The sequence below is a fragment of the Stigmatopora nigra genome, chromosome 10 (genome assembly GCF_051989575.1).
Source record: "Stigmatopora nigra isolate UIUO_SnigA chromosome 10, RoL_Snig_1.1, whole genome shotgun sequence".
Taxonomy (NCBI): domain Eukaryota; kingdom Metazoa; phylum Chordata; class Actinopteri; order Syngnathiformes; family Syngnathidae; genus Stigmatopora; species Stigmatopora nigra.
The window spans coordinates 9,689,184-9,703,186 of NC_135517.1; positions in this window are offsets into that span (position 1 = coordinate 9,689,184).

Sequence of the window (14,003 nt, forward strand, 5' to 3'; positions counted from 1 at the left end):
AGGACAAATGCTAATATTGTAGACCCAGATGCATTATTCAATTGTCATTCATACAACATTGTACATTAGAAAAGTACTGTATTTTTGGACTATAAAGTGCATCTGACCATATGCTGCACATACCATAATTGAATTGAGCGCATAAGCCGCACTGGACTATAAAGCAAAAGGGCACATTGTACAATGAGAGACTTATAGTAAAATATATTAGTAAATTTTAGGTAAACCATATCCTGCACATTCAGAATATGAATAAACTTTTATCAAGAAATATAGATATATATAAATACATATGCATATCTGGGTTAGTCAAGCACTAACAGGGTGGGAGGGAGCCTATTGTTTCCTATTTTTAATTTCATTGTCTCCTGTTGCTTTGGGTGAGGGTGATCCAAATGCAAATATTCTTTAATTAGTATTAATCTAATCACTGTCTGATTAAAAACAAGGTCTTAGACGCTGCCATCACTACCCATGTGAATCTGTGGCATTTGCTACTGTGGCATTTTCATTCAAATATTGAAGGCTGTTTTTGGATCCATTTTTCATTTTCTTAATTAAGTTACCATGCAACTAAATATAAAACATGTGGTTTGATGTAGGCTTCATGCAAAACAAGCCAATCAGTGGATTTTGCATATTTTCCTAGAAAAAAAAATTGCCTTTATGTTGATGAAGTTTGTGCACAAAGTCAAATGTGATTCATAAGACAGGAAGGGTATCTTGATTGTTTTCACACACAGACACACAATAGCAATGTCACTCTCCGATCACAGGGGAAATATGGCTTCCTGTTCACTCACCTTTGCATAGACAACAGTGAAAAATGACTACTGTGTCTTGTTTACCTCGTTAGATTGAGAGGGTTACCTCCAAGGGCAAGAAGACATGAGTAATGCCTTCCACCTGTACCTGTATGCTGCAGCTTTAATTACCTCAATTAGCATTAGGGAGATTGTTTGTAAGGATCTGTATCTACAGTGATGGAGCATATGCTGGCAGGGGATGCTAACACATTGGAAAACACAGGCAAATTGTCTTCGCAAATAACCTTGTTGTGACTTCCAGGCTACTTACGAGTTCTTAGTTGTTGAGCGGAGCAAAGTGATAAAGGCTAGGCATATAATCAAATGCCTTTGAATCGTAGTATTTCAGGTGGAAGTGGGCAAAAGGCAAAGGGGGGAAAAGAGCCAATTCTTGATCACCTAAAGACCAGGGGGATTTTGAGGTGTCGGGGGCAGAGAAGGGTTTGGGGGTGTGCTCTTAGTAACAAATTAATGTTATTCCTTGCATAGAGTATTTTCATGTGTCTGTACTGCTCTTAAAGTACACATTGCAAGCTATACATATAGAAAAAATGTGAATATTTACTTATCGTAGCTGGTCTGCTTAACGCTTGTGTGAGTTGTGGCAGGAAATGCATCTGCCGTAAAACTTCTGGTGAATCCATCATACGGATCGACTGTTTCACTTCTGGCGACCCCTGAAAGGAAAAGGGAAAAGTCAGTCAAATGAGCAACACACCATGATAACATAGGATTTACTGAATTGTAGAAGAGCAAAATTATTTCTTTCTGAAGACAAGATGAGATGAATGGAAGATTATAATTTTATTTTGTCCTTCACAAACTTTGGTTACCCTGTCTAACCTATACTGCACCAAGATTTTGTTTCTTCATAACAAGGCGATCCCTATCATGCAATTTGTCCTCTTTGATTTACATAATAGCTTTCTTTATGTGTTCCCTCGTGGATCATATAGAAACCCTTCTCACTGTATGGGGTTTGTCTTGCACTAATGGAACCCAGATTGGATTCTGCCACTTATGTGTGGCTAGGTAATTTCCCCCTTTTCAGTTTTGTTCTCTTTAAAACTCATTCATAATACATAGGGTTAAGAAAGTATTGGTGTGCAGGAGGATCTGGTTTATGGTCACGAAAGTCTAACTAGGATCAGGGAGTGCAACTTCAAAGTTTGGACACCCACAAAAAACACTTGAAGTTTTCATCAAAATGTAGTTCAGGAACAATTAGTATTTATTTACAATTGCATATTAATATTTGTTTTTTTATGACAATGCAAACTCCTTACTCTCAAGAGAAGAATAAAATATAGAGACCAAAACCTCCTGATCAACCCTGAATCCAAAAAAAAGTTCAGGAAAATGCAGATAGTAAAATAAAACTAAGTAGAAAGCATGTATTTTACTGCATCAAAATGAATTATTTTAACAAATCTCAACAGTAACAGTCGCCTCAGTAAATTCAGATGATTTAGGGTCACCACAGCGAGGATTGCATTATGATAAAAGGTCTAATTATATTCAATGTTTTTCAGTAGTTGTGGCCATACATCCCTATAATCAAGGTAATGAAACTGAATAACAAATGTAAAAAAGTTTTCTTGGATTAAAAACATTTGAAAGTTCAACATTTATTAAACTGAAATGGGAGACAAAAAAATGTGGATTTATTTATCCACTATGCTGTGCCCAATAGAATAAGGTAAACAGTCAGTCCAAACAGAGCTGGAGATAATATGAGCCAACAGACGCTCACCCTCCTCAGCTTTCGAGAGAGAGCCATCTCCATAAGTTATTTCATTATAGCACAAGCCCTGTGTTGCCTTTTTGTGCTTTGTTTTTCTATCTCCATATGAGTATTGCTTCCTCTGGGAAGCCATAAGAATGGCATTAAATTACCTAATAACGAGAGGGCATTCTGAATTTGATGCCACAGTCAAAGAGTTGGATCTGTAATAATCTCAGCAGCCACATCTGATTTATGAATCCATTTTTACTAAATTTGTTTGTTTTGATTGTTGCACCAAGGTGAATGAAAGGTGGCTGTTTAACATTTTGTGAGCACTGACTAGAGTAATACACATGGGGTTTTGAACTCTTACGATTGACCTTGTTTAAACTTGCTTTTCTCACGTCCAAAAGACCAATGTGGTATTGTGAAAATAAAATTCTCACATCAGGTCTTAAAACTGTTGCATTTAGATTTACTGCAAAACCATCATACCATAATTAAGTACATTGTGGTCCGCCAAATAGGTATCACATATATAAGGATAGATCACAAAATTATGTAAAACACTAACATAGAGATACCCAAACATCATAAGGAATGTGTCACAAGAGTCCATATTATATTCAAGTTACAAATTCAAATAATTCATATTAAATATGTGATATCAGTTTTAGACGTCAGCAAGTATTAAAAATGCAATTAGTCTACCTGATCAGTGCATGCATATGCATGAAATACATGCCATTAACGTTCATACTGTATAGCCAACTTGATCTTGATCATACTCAGTGGGTTGGAAATAGCGCGTCTGAAGTCGCCAAACGGTCTTGATGCCGAGTTTTCAAAGTGGGTTTGAAAGTGTGCAGTGCCAACCGTATGACTGAGTGTTCCCACACGTTTATGCCCTCGCCTGTTCTGACTCTTTACTGCTTTGATTTGAGCGCGGTGATCCAGCTAAGACTCGGAGCAAATACACGGATTAGGCCGCAGCGGTGCAGATAACACTCTGATCAAAGTGGCCTTGCTTTTTCGACAGGCGCAGAGAGGAAAATATGTTAAAAGAGGAGGAATGGCACACAGAGCCTGAGTTGCAGGTTTTTTTTTTTTTATCTCCACCAACAGACAGGGTGAGATTGTCCATCCTTATTTTCCTGTTTCCTTACAACCCTGCTGTCAATAGTCTGACAGAGAATTCTCTCCAATCAATCCAAGCTAGGTCACTCAAGGCTCACCGAGAGGAAACGAAATCTCTTACAGCATACACTGACATTTTCTTCATGAATGAGTTGATTTTACAACCATGTATTTGTCTCTGACAAATGAGTTGAATGAACAAGGCAAAGAATTAGTAAAATACAAGGTCTCGGGTTATATCCCTGAAATATTACTTAGCCATGCTTCAATATTTTGAATTGTTTCTCATCTCCCTTCTGTGCCTATTCGTCAGGGAAAAGTTTCAGCCATAATTGTGTAACTGGTCCCAATTTAATCACCTTTGTGGAGATTAAGCTGAATTGATAATATAATTGAATATGAAAAAAAACTTTCCCCCAGCAGTGCCATCATCATCATCATCATCATCATCATCATCATTTATTACCAAGGGAAATCTCATTCTCTCAGTAGGGCTCGAGAAATATTATACAAAAATCACAGTGACAGCAAACAATAAAATGCGTAGGGCAAAAAGACGATTGTGGAAAAACATCCAAAGCCATTTTCAGTAAATACACGAAATTCACGCTTTTTCCAAGTACTGTTTGTGTGTCATCGTTAAGACGACACAGGCAACATTAGAGAATCTATTCAAAGAAATGTTTACCCCATCTTCCAGATGTTTAATCAACATGGATATTGACAGCTCATTGTGGGTGTATGGCTCAATTTGCACCCACACATGAGCCTCAAGCCATATAATAAAAACCGACACCTACAAACATTACTGACCATTCACTCTGTTTACTTATTAGTGACACATAATAGCTGATGCTTCCGTTCAATACGTATTGCACTTATCATCATGAAAGAGACAGTAAATGGAGGTGCACTACTGTGTGGGATGACATTTTGACACTAAAAGGCTGTTTACACATTCATCTGCTGCAAACTATCTCTTGACAGTTTCTCTAAGCCTTGAGCACATGTTGGCTAAAATGTATATCTACACTCAGTGATTTAAGAAAATGCAACTTCAAAACAAGAGTGTGTTTTAATCAAGTACAGGTGCTATTGCATGTGTGGTTTTGTTTTATAATTCAGTGATTGTGCCTAAAATGAGTTGAGCAACCTGTATATCAAACTATGGTAATTTTTTATCAGGCGAAACTACAGGTCAACATAATCTGATGTGGTTGCTTTGAGTAGATGTGAATGCTAAATAAGACCTGCATGCCAAACTAACTGATCACAAAATACTGCAGTTTGGGTTAGTTTAGGTGAAGTAAGAATCGTGCATGGGAAAGCAAAGACTACTCAAAAAGAGTGTAGGAAATTTGGATTGTGACATATACTAAATATTACAGTGGACTTTTGGTATGAATGGGTAAAGAGAACAGTGTGATTGATAATTAAAACAGAAAACATTGTGTGTTGTAAGATTGTCTGTACACTTAAAATGGTAAACTCTTAAGAGGTACTGTGAATCATGGTTGAATTCCTGAACCAAACAGTGTGGTAAAGATGTGAAAAATAGTAACTTATCAGATTTATGTCTTGACTATTCCTACCTCACAGTTTAAAAATATCTAAAAGTTTAACTAAGATTTGGCTTGGATGGCTATCTGTGGACAGGAGTCTAAAAACCATTTATGGGGATAAAGCTGTTGAAATGCATCCCAAGTTCATCTCAAATCATACTCAGCCCACTCCCTTTTAATTGAGCCAGTCGCATCATGAATTTTTATAGTTGATGCACTCATGCGAATGGGTGGATCGTACCATCTTAATGTGCAGATAATCAAAGTAACAACTTACAGTATTTCTGAAATTGCAGTGTTCTTTGTCGCACAACTCTTTAAGTATCATAAAACTAAATCACACATCACCCGCTGTGTAAAAGGCGTTGACGGTATTTCACTTCTCATCATGCTTAATCCAAATTCCTGTCGTCTAAAGCCTCCATTGCCACTGAAGCATCCATGAAGAAACATGAGTAGCAGTCCGGCCTATGTAGGGAATTTAAGATTCCAAGTCTCTCAGCAACAGTAGCAGCTCATTAGCTATCCACGATGGATTGTTAACTAGTACACCGATATAGAATCAGACCTATTCACAACAATGCTTTTAATTGGGGGTGCGTGTGTGTCAGTGTCTGTATCTGCCAACTTGGTAGTTAGACAGACACAAGGATCATTGGAATCTAAAAATTCCACACGGGACGTGACAATAAGTCTTATGGTTTTATCAGCAGCCACTAATTGATTAATGTGTTTCAGTGGCGGTGTCATCTATGATACAAATGACCTCTTCAGCACAGGCACACACAAATATATTGTAATTAACACCTGAATGGATATTCCGTTCCTCGACTTGTTCCTGTGCTGCCATGGACACACACACATTCGCACATTTGATATAATTAACACCTGAATGGATTTTTCCTCTTCTTTTTGATGTGCCTATGGTGACGTGGAAAATGAGGGGATTAATGAGCCCCCCCCCCTCTCTGAATTCACGGCCTGGTACAACACAAGAGGATGTCCAACTCAACAGTGAATCCTGTGTGTTTAATTGTGTGATTAATACTTAAGTCTTGTGAAAACCTTGTGGCCACAAAGGGTGTCCAGGGATTTTTAAACAAATCTCCTCTTAACTATCCAATTAAAAAGCTCATCAACACTTATAGAGTATTTGCCTGTTTGCACTGTTTTCTGGACATGTTGTTTGGGTAAGGGGCTTAAATCAAATATAGATCAAGTTTTCTAGCTGCTATTGTGGTAAGAGAGGATGACAAAAGTGGAGACGTTAATGTCCGCGCTAAACTTGTGGTAACTTAATAATAAATTAAACTCTGAGATTTCGCAACGGCAGCAAACATAGTCACAATGATGCAATTGTTGCTTGGAGAACATCATCAGTGTGACTATTACGAAGGGTAAACAAGAGGCAGCAAAACTGAATTGCTAGTGTTTATTTCAATACCACCATCACGTTTCATAGTCTGGCCATCCCTTATTCAATATCGGAGACAAAATTTGACATGTCAAGGACTAAATATTATTGGGGCTGGTTGAGAATGCATCAAAGGAATGGTGTGTAGTGAGAGAGAGAGAGTGGGGAAAGCTGATTTCCTGTGCGACAGAGCCCCACAGCAGACAGTGAGGGAATAGCAGGTAATGAGTCCACAGAGAGGGCATATACAAAGGTGATATATTTGTTCCAAAGTGATCCCAACGACTACATTTTTCATTAAACAGACATGAGGGATGATACTGAGATTCTGGGTTGCACCCTTCACTCTGTTGGGACCAGTGAGTGCCAAATTGAAAAACATGCTGAATTAGTGCTAAACCCTATGTCTATTGGAATATACAGTATTTGACAACGAAGCATTAATCTTGCAATGTTTTATCAGCAACTAAGTCCAGTAGGTTGTTTCTGCGTGTAAAAGCCCAACTTTCATGTTTCTTTCATAAAAAGTACACCACTCATCTCTGTATGTTTTACAGTAGACTTATATTATTGTTAAAAGTATCTTTTTGGGTTTGTTGGTAATTTGTTGTTATTGTTTCACACACACAAACAGAACCAGTGTTCTGCAAACTACACATATTTCTAAACAAGTTCCCAAATTCCAAAAATGTACCAAATGACTGTTTGGACCACCCCCAACTGCTACAGCTGAAATTGCTCATTATCAAAGACTGGCAATGATTCTTTTGATAATTGGAAAGAAGATTAAATAGAGAAAGTGAAAAATACTGTTTCAAAGGTCTGTGTATACCAGCAATTTAGCTTTTTTTTTGGTGTGCATTAATTCCGATTGTTATATTTATTTTTTTTCAAAAAACCCAGAACAAATATATCGTCTCCGTTTGTCTGCACATAAGCCTTATTACAATATGTCAAGGTAACGACTGGGAAACCTCCAATCTGTCCTCTGAAAATCAATCATTTCTTCTCTGAAAGATTAATTAAAATGGCCCTCTAATAAGATAATTAAGATATCTTATATGTATGTGGGAATGTCAAAAATGTCAACTTGGATTCTCGTGGCGGTGATTAAACTGCGACGTCAATGCAAAACCTTCAAAGCTAATCAATTAAGCTGGAAGAGCTTTGGGTGACTGCAGCATGCAAGACCATAATGATCTGCTTTGCACGGCTGGCAGGAGGCTGATGGAGGAATCTGGGCTCTTTTCTTTTGCCATTTTCTGTGCTTTGCTCGAAACTTTCCCACTGTTCATATACAGGGAACATTTAACGGGAGATTATATAAATGTGCAAATGCACAAGGCTGGAGACACACACACACAAATGAGCAACATTCATGCAGAAAGAGCACTTCTATAGTGGAAATGATCAAATCGGTGTTTTGTCTGTGTATATATTGACTACCAATTTGCTAAGGGATCAAAATTTGCGTGTCTTATATTCAAACAGAGAAGGCTAAGATGAGGCTTTTCATTTAAGTATTCTTTTAACATGTATTCATCCAAGTAAGGTAGTTGAAAATAAAGTCTCATCTGCAATACCCATTGGCTATTGTTGTTTACTGTTGTTTTTTGAAATGACAATGTACATGCTGATTTTTTAACATAATATATAAAGTAATGCATCATCTATTTGTTAATTTTTGAATGAGCTCAATACATCAAACTGCCGAAAAAAATTCATCACTGAAAATGTAAGGAGGATGATGGTGATGGTAATTAAAATATGCGCTTTAGAACTGTGTAGTGACCAGAGGGTGTCATACCATCACTGAATTTTGGAAAAATACATCCCAAAAAAGCCAAGACTGTTCTCAATAGTGTGCCTCCTCTAAATGTGGTGACTGCTCACTCCAGTCAGTGGCACGGCTGAATCCGAATAATCAGTTGAATGAATGCATTTTTCACAAACCATTATTCGGATGTGGCGAAGCGCACAACAACCGTGCTCCTCAACAAACGAAAGCATCTGGAGGAGGGAGGGCGGAAAAAAAAAAAAAACTTTCTTTCAGGAAGCTGGCATGATAAGAGCCTCTGTATTTCCACTCCCTTTATCACTTCCCATCCCAGACAATGGATTGAATTTCAAAAGCCAATAAACAAGGGAGATGTCCATTCTGCATGGCAGTTATCACAAGCCGACGTCCCGCTCTCATTTGCCGTGCCTCCTCCCCCCCTCCCTTCCGTCCCTTTTCTCCAAAATGAGTGGGAAAGGAGAGATGAAAATTAAAAGCAAGAGGGAGAAGAGTGGAGAGAGATGAAAAGAAGCAGAGGAGATGAGACGCCTTCATGCACCAGCTCGTCTTTCATAGGACTGATAAAGGCAGGCATCAAGGCCAGGGGTGGATATGTTTTTTTTCTTTTCTCTGTTAACTGAATAAGGCTTTGGAGGGTGATAGCGAGGTGCGGCTCCCCCAAGAGATGTTTGGAGGAATGGGGAGTGGCGAGCTAACATAATAAATATTCTTATCTGTTATTGTCATTGTAATGGGTTGCGCGGAGGGGGTGGATGTGACAGAGGATAGCTATGTCACTACCAAGGGACTTGACTGTGTTGACATGCAAAGGGGGGGAAAAAAATCAAAGGCGAGATGGAAAATGAGAAGGTAGAGGGAGAGCGAGACTGATTTGAAGCCAGAGGGATTTTGCTTGCAATTATTGATGGGTCGTCCTGAAAATAAAGAGGATACAAACAAGGAAAGGTAACAATGAGGCTTTTCTCCTGAAGCCTTTTGCTTTTCTTTATCACTCACTGCAAGGTGTTCTCAACACAGGGAGGAGTACAGTTGCGTTCATAGACAACTAGAAAGGAGCAATTGTTTTGGCAATTGTGGAAATGTCTTCGCAAAATGCGCACTGAGGCCTCATTTTGCATAGAGAGAATAGGGTTATATCTTGAAGTGAAATCACATCCAAAGTCAGTGCAAAGTCAAAGATTTTGGTCCCATGTAAATGAGTCCGTTAGACAAAAGTCGAACATTTTTAAATTTGAATGCCAGATAAAACCGGAAAGGTGAAGAACCTCTAACCATTATTCATTGGTCACCGGGAGGTGAGAGTAAAATGTTAATGTTATGTCATCACCAAATCTTGACAGAAAAGAGCAAAACAATGCCAGGATATTGACTGTGTTAAGTTTACTGTCTAAAGTTAAGGAGTGTCTAGGCATCCTAAGTTTAGTAATTCTCCCCAAAATGTGTCTGGACACAGTATAGTTTTTACCCAGCATTATATTTGGTGTTGCTTAACAACATCCATTGAGAATATCATATTTGCAACCAATACAATTGATTGAAAAAGTCCTGTAAACAGCATTGAAGAACAGGACGTTTTTTTTCCAAGTCAGAAAGGTTCTTAAAAGTTTAGAAACTTAGATCTGGGAAAGCTTATTAGTGGTATCTACCACTTAAGAGGCAGGATAGTCACTGACTTTCTGAGCTTTTATCCACCAGTAACCCCTCTATCCTCCTGGGGGAGTCATACAGCATATTCTCACATTCATACATTGTAAACCAATATATTGATTCACTGTCCATTGTCACCACACTAAGATTCACTCTCATCCTGTTAGCCGCCCAGTTTAACGGTCAACTGTGGATTGTTTGAGTGAGTTATCATTGAATGCTCCCACCTATTGGCTCAGTAGACTCTAAAGCATCCAATGCCCAGCAGACAATTACACTGTCCAATTTCCAACAATGTATTTTCAGCTAAATGGACATAAGGTAATATATTGCTTGAGCCTAGGGAGTTATTTATACATCCTGTTAATAAGTTCTTGATATATGTGATGTATATTACATTTAAAGCACACCCTAACTCTCGACTTTATAGACAAACCGTCACAAAGGGGTTTTAAAACATGAAATAGCCTGTGTTCTGTGAACCTGGCTGCCCATCTCACTGACACGCCAAAGCTGCCTTGCCACGACTATTCCCATTAAAAGACTGATGGAAATACCCTGCAAATATAGTACAGTGGATTTTCAAAGTCTACACACCCTTGCCGCCAGGTTTTTGTGATATAAACATAATGACAGTAGTAACTTTCCGTTACCTCTATCACTTATCCTCACAAGGGCAATGGAGATACTTGAGCCTATTAAAGGCTGGTGTACAATTTGACTGCAGTCCCACCAATATAAGATCCCCTATTAAATTAATCTATAACCTGTATAACTATTTGGGGGAGAACAAATTATAATTTTGGAGAAGGGAAGTCAAGATAAGATCATTTGTGCACATGTCAAATCTCTCTTATAAATGCCAGTGTGGCTTTTAAAAAAATATCACATTCAAAGACCATATCTGATTCCCAGACTGAATTATTATCAAATATTTAGAGTACCATGAGATTGGTGGTTTTCCAAGGATGTAGTGACTCCAACAACTTGATAGGTTTTCCATAATGCAAATCATTCACAGAAAGAGCTGAATACTACAGAGATTCCTCGGCCACACACACAAACGTCACTTGGTGCCAAACGAAGATCATTAGAAGTGTAGCTCATAACGGCAGCAAATGAGATGATATATTATCGTCTTCTCAGAAGACAAACATGCCAGTGGGAGAAACTTTGGCAAGTTGCAAGAGCCCTTTTAAATGTGCATGGGATTGAAAATGACATTAACCTGCGAGCCTGGGATGTACTCCTCTTTACTGGGAAGGCAAGATATTGGGAGAAAAAAGTAGTTTGTTGGACTACTGCATCTATGGGCGTGTGTATGCACATTTGGCTCAGTATTTGTGTTTGGTGTGTGTGGGGGGGGGGGGGTTCCATACTCTCCTGCTCAGCGGCAGCCTGCAGCTGTAATGAATGGGGCCTGGGGATGGCTGAGAGGATGGGAGGTGGCAGATCATAAATAATCATTTATCCCACCGTTTCCCCAGCTCCGTTGCCTGACACACCACTGGGTCTCGCCAGCAGCGCGAGACGCAGCTGCATCAGCCACAATGCACATGTCGCCTCAAAGCATGGGGGGGACGGGGTATTGTCTTCGCAGCGGGCCTATTTTGCTGCTGTAGCTGGGAAATAATGAAATAAAATGCTGAAGATCCATGATGATCCGTTCAAATTAAAGGGGCTAAAGAACAGTATGCTGTAACCAGGAAGGATGGGGGGAAAAAACAAAAGCTGGCTTATGTGTTTTATTCCAAATCAATATCTAGCTTGCCTATTAGTTTTTAATGTGTACCTCCGATTGGAGCCTGAAATTAAACAGCGCTGAAGGAAATCAGCACCTCCTAACGGTGGAGACCCAGGGGAGGAATTCACTCATAAACACACGTTCATTCCTGCAGGAGGCAGCGTATTAGCTCGTCGTTGGCAAGAAGGAAAAAAAATCATTCTGAACCGACCAGTGATAAATGGGAAGATCTATGAAGCACTTAAGACTATTGTCAAAAAACTTAGTGCTATTAGTCAGGCAACATGAAGCATTCATAATTGCTTTCAGTAGTTTGGCCGATTTGAAGCGATGGCTTGTGCAATTACCACAGCGTGATTCAGATGCAAGATACGGAACTAGCTCACTATCGGCATTTCACAACGTTGAAAATTGAGTAATGCATTTAAGGCCGGAATTTTAATTTGGATCTTGTTGAAGATCACACCACAATGTATGACCAAAGTATGCAGAAATACCAACAGACTCAAGTACAGTTTCTTCCAAAGGGCTATCATCATACTCAGCTCGAGTTCTGCACCTAGGACCTAATCAAGACTTATTACTGCTACTTATACTACTAATGTATTATGTTGACCACTTTTCCATTTATTACTGTTTATTGATTATTTATTTATCATTATAATATAATGATTATTCATTATCACTATATATTGATTATGCTTTTGTTTGTTTGGCCACTCCACTCTGCTGATGCCACTTGGTCTACTAATTTATTTATTCCTTATTTATTGTTATTTATTTGTCTGTTTGTTGATGCTATTTGAGCACTATGTGGTGAAAGCTTGAAATCTCATTATACTGGTATAATGACAAGAAAAGCATTCAATTTAACTGTGTAATGTTATCCATGCACTTGTATTTCGTCACCCATGGGAAAACAAATTATATGGTTTCAATTGATATATCAAACATATGTGAAACAATCACATTCTTGATACTTTTTGGAATCGGTTGTTTGCATGATATTGAAACAGAGAAAAATACTGCTACACAAAAGTTTTTGCATGTGTATCGTTTGGTGGAATCATCCAGAGTACTCACCTTGTTTTCAAAGGATATTCAGCAGTGCAAGCAGTTAAGACTGCCACTTGCAACTCCGAAAAAATAATGATGCAAGACTATATTGCTCCCTGTTGAGAAATCGGCTTTCTTCTCTTTGCTCGCAGGGGGTATGGACCACAAGGTCAGCCACAGTTCACTGCAAATACAGCGCGAAGATATTGTTCATAAATCTTAGTACACTTCCAAATGTGTTTAAGTTTACAGTGTGAAGGGTATACATGAAGCTTTAGAGAGAAATAACTACCTCTGATGAACTTTGGGGTTTATCTATGGCTATTGCTTATATGTCAGTTTTATTGACAGGCCAGCTGAAGAAGATATTTTGGCGTGTGTGTGTATGCGTGGGTGCATAAGGGGGTATTAGTTGTGGCATTGAAAACGTTACTGCTCCCTTTTGCATGACATGAATAGCCCATCGTTTTCATGCAAAATTGTGGCAGCGTTCGAGTGTGCACACAAACCTTTAATGGGTCGTTTTCTGTTGATTTGGTCAGAGCGTCACCGAGTAAAGCAGTCTAATGGCCATTGGGTAATTCTGAAGAGAGACAGAAGGGTTGTTAGATAGTTGGCTCGCTAGTCTGACTAATAAGAGCACTGCAATGAATATCTTTTGTAAATGGAACTTTAAATTCGTCAGGTAAACGACAAAAAAATGAGATTTGCTCTTAGCAATGGCTTTGTTTGATTTTTTTGGTAGAGGTCACCATACCAATGCAGTCAAAACTGGGGGGAGATTCATAAAAATCCTGGAATCATTCTCAAATCAGCATTTTAATCCGTCATTGATTGCACGCACTTGTACTAATCAATTCTACATCCCAGCTTTATCTGTTGTCCCTCATCTGTTGTTTACATTACCAAGGCATCACTGATAAATAATTTACAAAAATGTCCACGCTGCCAAGTGATAAAAAGTACCCATCATAAAACATCATTGTTACACTGTAATCAGTTGTTGGCCCCTTTTGTGGTTCTATTAGTGCTGAGGTTTTGGAGCCATTCCTTCCACATTTGACTCTGGCTGCCAATGGCAAATCCCTCAACAACTAGACATCCACATCCATC